This window comes from Lepus europaeus, chromosome 4 (assembly GCF_033115175.1).
Source record: "Lepus europaeus isolate LE1 chromosome 4, mLepTim1.pri, whole genome shotgun sequence".
NCBI lineage: Eukaryota > Metazoa > Chordata > Mammalia > Lagomorpha > Leporidae > Lepus > Lepus europaeus.
Genome location: NC_084830.1, coordinates 79,564,352 through 79,572,006, shown reverse-complemented (window position 1 = coordinate 79,572,006; position 7,655 = coordinate 79,564,352).

Here is a 7,655-nt window from a genome sequence, read left to right as displayed (position 1 = left end):
ATTTCAGCACAGATCAAAATGGACCATGGCATGTTATTCAGTGTGGGATCCCGGAGCCCTCAGAGTAAATGGCAGATTGAGTACCCCTTTGCTGATTTATTTAAAAAATAAATTATAACTCTTTTTATGGTTGTCCGTTTCTCTTTAACCTTTTCTTTCCCCTCATCTCCCTCCCCATTTTAGGAATAATTTTCACAGCCCTGTTATGAGGAGACAAAATGGCATAAGTGAATGTTCTCCCTAGATCTGATCCAGGAAAACGCAAGGATTCCTTCCAACTCCCTTGCACTCTTAATCTTTCCTGCTTCTAGGCTACAAATGTGTTAGGCCTCGGCACCCTCAGAGCCCCGTGAAACAGCCAGACTCCAAAAAAAGGTGGGGCAAAGACTGTGTGTACACTGTGTGCATGGTCGCGTGTGTGTGTGAGTGTGGAGAAGGCAATGTTTAAGGATGTTAAATATTATCTTATCAAATTTTTCCTGTTTCCTCACCGCGAAAGTGGCACACCAATTTGGAAGATGCTGGACAGCTCTGGGTTGAATGTAGGGGTTGGGATAAGGTTATGTGGGATGGAAGCGATATGGGAATCTTTGAACAGAGTGAGAGCAAGGGGAAGCAGAAGCTTCTAAGCTTTGTGTGTGTGCGTGTGCGCGCACTCGAGCGCGCCCGCACATCTATCAATATTGCCCTCCTCTGCCAATGCCCGTGATAACCTCTCAAGCACATTTCAAACAAGAGAAACGTGAGTTTTCCCTGAAGCGGGTGGGATGAGAAGGGTGATAAGGCGCTTGTGAGATCTGAGAGCCCTTGGCAGTGGAGAGGGTAGAGCTTCAGGATGAAATTACACAAATGTGCTGCATTATCTCTTGCACTAACTTTAAAAAATAAAATCAAAGCTTTTTTTGGGGGGGTGGTCGTGGGGAGGGCCATTTTCCCAGTCAGCTTCAGAGCAACGCTTAGATTTGACAGTGTAGCTGGATAAGTCTTTTCTCCTGACTTCTTCGAGCGGCCGCAGCTTTCGGCCCGGGGGTCCTTTTAGAGTCACATGGCGGTGTACATCAAGCCTTTCCTCTCTCTTTCCTGATTGTGCTACTTTCTAATGCTATAATGGAGCTCCACAAAAGCTTCTAGTTCCTGCCTGGCAGGAGCTGAAGTGTCCAGCGTGTGGGGGAGGGAGGTTGGCCTAACTTTCCAATTCCTCTTCCTGGCCCCCCTGCTTACCAAAGACCAACAGCTAAGCAGAGCTAGCTCAGAGGTGTTCATTGAATGACAACAGAAACGGTTAAAGGTTTTCTGAGTTCTTTTTTGTTTGTTTTTATGGGAGGCTTTTTTATTCCTCTTTGTCTCTCTGCCTCTCTTTCTCTCTCCCTTTCTCTTATATATAGGAAAATATATACTTTCTATATGTTTATATGCACACATACAGACATCACACACACAAATATATTAATAGGATTGCAAATAAAGCCATGAAATATAGCCTTTCTTCTTTGAAATTCATTTCACATGGTTTAACGTCTGTTTTAATCAAACTTCAGCATTCTTTTTTCTTCATAATTTGATCCAGAGACACACCTGGCATAGAACATTCACCAAAGCATTTATGGTGTTATTCCAGAATGTCTAAGACATTTTTTATAGCTCAGACAATACACTCCTATCTGAATGTATTAATGCATTATTCAAGAAATAGACAATAAAGATTTATTGAACAAGTACATATATGTTCACATATAACGTATCTCTATATTCATGCCATGATATTTGTGAGCACATGAACATGTATGAATGACAATTCAATCTGAGGTTACTACATGTTGCAAGACTTCTCAGTACTTGTTATGGTATATTATGAATCTGTAAAATCAGGTAGCATATGATTATAGTATTTTATCTCCACAAAAACCCTCTAATTTCTTTGTACAAAAATAAGATGATGCTTTTCTGCCTTCTGAAGACATCCTCCATACTGGTTGAATGAGAAGTTCATATTAATATCCTTGGCTACTATTGACTATATGTTTATTAAGTTTAGGGCAATATTAATTTTATATGCAAATATAACAGTACATATATAATCTATTCACATATATATTCATTTACAAATCCTTGGGTGTTGCTGTCACCTACTTTAGGAAGAAATGCTGGGGGCAGCTTTAAATAAAACAAATTTACAAATCGTTAATTCTTTATTTCAATAAATTTTATTGAGTCTTCACTATGGTATAAGCATTTTTTAGTGAAAAGAAATCATCATTGGTTAAAGTTTCTGCCCTCTGTAGATTATACAAGATTTCAAAAATGAAAGGCAAGTTTATTTGGTGCAAATGTTTTGAAAGTCATGCATTTTTGTAATGCACATATTCCTTTGCAGTTTTTAAGCTACTAAAATGTTTCATGTGCATGAATTTCAAATCACTTTTGCCTCAAAATGAACATATCTTTTAATGTTATTTCTACAAACTTTTTGAGGTACCTTTGTATTTTAATGGTAGAAATTAGAAACAAATGAATAAATATATAATAATCAATGATAAATGCTAGGAAATAAAATAAATGGGCAATCTGTAAGTAAAGCCCAGATAAACTAAGGAAATACTTAGACTTTGCTTGATCATACCGAAAATTAAGTGCCAGAATTCTAATGTGTATTGTACAATTCACCTGAATATTAAAACTGGTAGTACAGTATTTTAAAAAGGAAAAAGCAAAACTGACATCTGCTGAGTATCTAGCAGGTGCCTAATGCTATGTGACAGTTTTTGTTTTGGTTTCCCATCCCTCATTTACTGCTTATATCTGCCCTGAGAGGTAAACAGGTATTGCTATTTTCATTTTGCAGGGAAGGAAGCAGGAACTCAGAGTTGCTAGCCTCAGGTCACGCAACTGATAGACTGGGATTTAAACCCAGCTCTCCTCACTCGAAAGCCCAGACTCCATTATCAGCCTTGTGCCTATATATGCTAAGAACAAAGAATAATTAGCATCTTCAGCGCCACACAGAAATTTCCCCAGCTTTCGTTATGATTTCTTTGGTCCAAGAATTGTGTTTCTCTGGGGGAGGCAAGGAAGGATAACTTGACTGGACACAACCTAACCCAATCACACCCTGTTTTACTTTCTCCTCTGCACCACACACAGCTATTATTATAAGCTTCCTTATTCTAGCCCTCAGGGACTTGTAAGGTAGAAACCCTACCACGTGGCTGAATCTCGGCTGCTTATTTTTAGTTGAAGGCTGTTGCTTGAAGGATTCTTCTGCACTTTTCTCTTACACTGCACATTATGGCTTTAAAACCAAATTGGAGCTGTTCCACAAAATCTACAAAGACTTTTACTGTGTTGTGTTTTAAAAGAACCTGGTTCAATTATTTTGATTCTATTTACCAGTAAGAAATAGAGGTTGATGTGTTTTACATTTATTTACCAGTTGTTTGGTTTAATCGAATTCTCAGTATTTAACAATATTCCGGCAGAATTTCTATGGAGGATAATCTGGGACTTGTCTGTTTTTCAGGATTTTGGAAAGAAGAGGTGACAATCTCCAGCATCATTATCGATCCATCACATTTTTCTTTTTTTTAAATTTCTTTTTTAACTTTTATTCAGTAAATATAAATTTCCAAAGTACAGTTTATGGATTACAATGGCTTTCCCCCCATAATTTCCCTCCTACTTGCACCCCTCCCATCTCCCGCTCCCTCTCCCATTCCATTCACATCAAGATTCATTTTCAATTATCTTTATATACAGAAGATCGATTTAGTATATATTAAGTAAAGATTTCAACAGTTTGCACCCACACAGAAAGACAAAGTGTAAAATACTGTTTCATTACTAGTTATAGCATTACTTCACATTGGACAACACATTAAGGACAGATCCCACATGAGAAGTAAGTACACAGTGACTCCTGTTGTTGACTTAACAATTTGACACTCTTGTTAATGCCATCTCACTAGTCCAAGTGATCAAATTCAATTCACAATTGATCGCACTGATAGGTCTGAGAGTCAAAGGGATCACACAAACAAGACTAGTGTCTGCTGATACTAACTGATAGAATAAAAAAGGGAGAGAATGATCCAACATGGGAAGCAGGATACACAGCAGACTCATAGAATGGCAAATGTCCTAAATAGCTCTCTGGCCTCAGAATCAGCCCTTAAGGCATTTGGATATGGCTGAAGAGCCCATGAGAGTATTTTAGGCATGGAAAGCCAAGACACTCTGGCAAAGAAAAAAAGGCAACCTAAATGAAAGATCTCTGTGAGTGAGATCCCAGTGGAAAGAATGGGGTCATCAAAGAAAGAGGTGCCTTTCTCTGAAGGGAGGAGAGAACTTCCACTTTGACTATGACACTATCAGAATAAGACTGAAGTCGGCGAACTCAAAAGGCTTCCATGAGTTGCCTTGGCAACTCATGACTAGAGCCTAGGGAGATTACTGACGCCATAAACAAGAGTGTCAATCTGTTAAGTCAACAACAGGAGACACTGTGTATTTTTCTTTTTTTAAAGAGGAGGTATATGTGCATTTAAAATGAACAAAACAATTATACTATAAATGCACTGCTCATCTTCAGGCTCTGATGACTATTCACAGTACTGTTTATATATACTGTTTTATTTTCTTTAAATGATTAAAATTATCAATTAATCAGAAATGTTAAGGGCTCAAGTTATGGCACAGCAGAAAAATCTGCTGCCTGTGAGACTGGCATCCATATTGGAGTGCCAGTTTGATTCCTGGCTGCATCGCTTATCATCCAGCTGACTGCTAATGTGACTGGGAAGACAGCAAAAACATGGCCAGGGAGTTTTGGACCCTGCCATGGAGATCTAAATGGAATTGCAGGCTCCTGGCTTCCTTCTGGTCCTATTCTGGCTGTTGCTCTCATTTTAGGAGTGAATGACTAAATAGAAAATTTCTCTCTCTCTCTTTCTCTCTCTCTCTCTCTCTGTGTGTCTTCTCTCTCTGTCACTATCAAATATACAAACAAATAAATAAATCTTTAAAACTATAAAATGTAGCACAATTTAAACTTGTGCCCTGTACACTTATAGGAGCAGGAGAACTCTTCTTCCTTGGTGGTTTGTCTGAACAACACTAATGACTAATTTGTTGATAGAGTTAAAATTAACTAACTTTTTTGTATGTTTGATTTAGTACATTGTTTAATTTGGTGTGTGTCCTGATTACCTAAATGCTTTTGGAAAGGGTAAGCTTCTCCATAAAGGTGAGTAGCTTCAGGTGTATGTGTAGGTGTATGTGTGGAATAAATAGATTTTATTAAAAAAAGTCTTTTTTTGAATTTTTTTTCAGTTTTTCAATTTATTTACTAGAGGGAGAGAGGGAAAGAGAGAGAGAGAAAGAGAGAGAGAGAAACTCTCATCCACTCTTATTATTTACCAAATGTCTGCAATGGCCTGGGCTGAACTAAATCAAAGCTGTGACCCAGGAATTCAATGTGGAACTGACATGTGGGTAAGGGACAAAAGTAGTTGGATCATTACCGACTATTTCCTATGATTTGCACAAGCAGGTATTAGGAGACAGAGCTAGAAACTGAACACATGTCTCAAATGTAGAATGCAGGTATCTTACATGCTAGGCTAAATGGCTACCCTTCAAGAGAAATTCTGGGACTGGCTCTGTGGTGTAGTGGCTAAAGTCATTGTCTGCAATGCTGGCATCCCATATGGGCACCAGTTCAAGTACTGGCTGCTCCACATCCGACCCAGCTCTCTGCTATGGCCTGGGGAAGCAGGAGAAGATAGCCCAAGTCCTTATGCCCCTGAACACATGTGGGAAACCTGAGGACTCTCCTGGCTCCTGGCTTCTGATCGGCCCAGCTCTGGTTGTTACAGCCATTTGGAGAGTGAAACATTGGATGGAAGACCTTTCTCTCTCTCTCTTTGCCTCCCTCTAATTCTGCCCTTCAAATAAATAAATGAATCTTTAATAAAAAAGAAGAAATTCTGATCACAAGTTTTGTAACTAATTTTAATCATTTTTTATATGAGAAAGAGAAAAAGTATTTTTGCCCCTATTTTACTTGTGATTTCCTCTGTTGTCTTATTAAAACACATTTTGCTTTTATGTTGATTTTTAAAAATATTATTTATTTATTTATTTTAGAGGTAGAGTTACAGACACAGAGAGGGAAAGACAGAAAAGAAAAGTCTTTTATCCAATGGTTCTCTCCCTATATGGTAGCAATGGCTGGAACTGAGCAGATCTGAAGCCAAGAGCTTTTTCTGAGTCTCCCATGTGGGTACAGGGGCCCAAGCATTTGGTCCATCTTTCACTGCTTTCCCAGGCCAACAGCAGGGAGATGGATCAGAAGTGGAGCAGCCAGAACTCAAACTGGCACTCCTATGGGATGCTGAAGCCACAGGCTGAGGCATAGCCTATTTTGCCACAGAGCCAGCCCCAAAAGTCACATTTTCTTATGTCTATTTTTTCTATTTACAGAACTTGGGAACACAAAATTACTTAGAACATTTTCTATGAATACTCATGGATTCCAATAATCAGCATGAGTGTGCATATAGATATTTGTGATAATGGTTGGCCCTGTCAACAGTACTGGAATATTGAGGCCTTCAAGAGGTGTGGAGATAATAGGAGATTCTTAAAGTAGTGGCTATCTGCTACCTAACTTCAGAGACAAAGGCAGGGCCATTGGAGGAAGCTTTGAAGCCTAAAATTTGGGAGTATTTCTTTTAGTGGGATTTGGGATACTACTTGTGCGTCTTCTGTTCAGGTTGGAAATGCTCTATGCACCCAGTGAAAGTATAAATGAAGACTAATAAATATTTTTGACTCTTTTTGGGGGGTCATATCTGTGAAGTCAATCTGCCAGCCCTCACCATGTTAGATTTTTCTTTGTATGGGAGCAGAGGGTATGGTTTGATGAGGCCACCAGGATTGTTCTGTACACAGAGAGGACAGGCTTGGGTTACTTCCTTTGTAACAGCACTATTTTCCTTCAAAGACACAGGAGACTATTTGATTTATGACCTTTCTTCCTGTAAGGGTATGCATTAATTCAGTAATTTCTCATTAAGAGTACATTGCAAACATGTACTAAAGTCCACCACTCATTGGAATTTTTAGTGTTCATTGCTGGGCCCGTTATATCTCAGATATGTTATGTTAGGGATTTTCATCTGTCTCTAGGGACTGAAGTGTTATAGTGAGTTGTAGATTTACTGAGTGTCAGCCTTCCTGGCAGCCATATATGCATTTCATTTCCTCTGGTGATATGGCTATCCCCTGCAATGAATAAAAGCCAGTTAGAAGGATCCAAATCTGCTAAAAAGAGAACCAAAGTCTCTTGTCCATGTTTAATGGTGGTATTTTCTCTTTCTTTCTCTCCAGATTGCCATGAGTGTGTGTATAGCATGAGGAAAACATATTTGGAGTCTATAAATATTGACTCTCTGTCCCTTCCCAAGATTTAAGGTTCTGATTAAGGTGATAAGTTTGTCTTTGAGCCAAAGTGTTGGATGGTAATGCCTGGCCCTCTATAAATTGGATAGTATCTACAATGGCATATCTTGTTTATATCACGTTCCTTCATGAAGCTACTTCCATCAGTGAACCATTCAATATCTAGGTTCTTTAGCATATTAGTTAGTTTTTCTTTA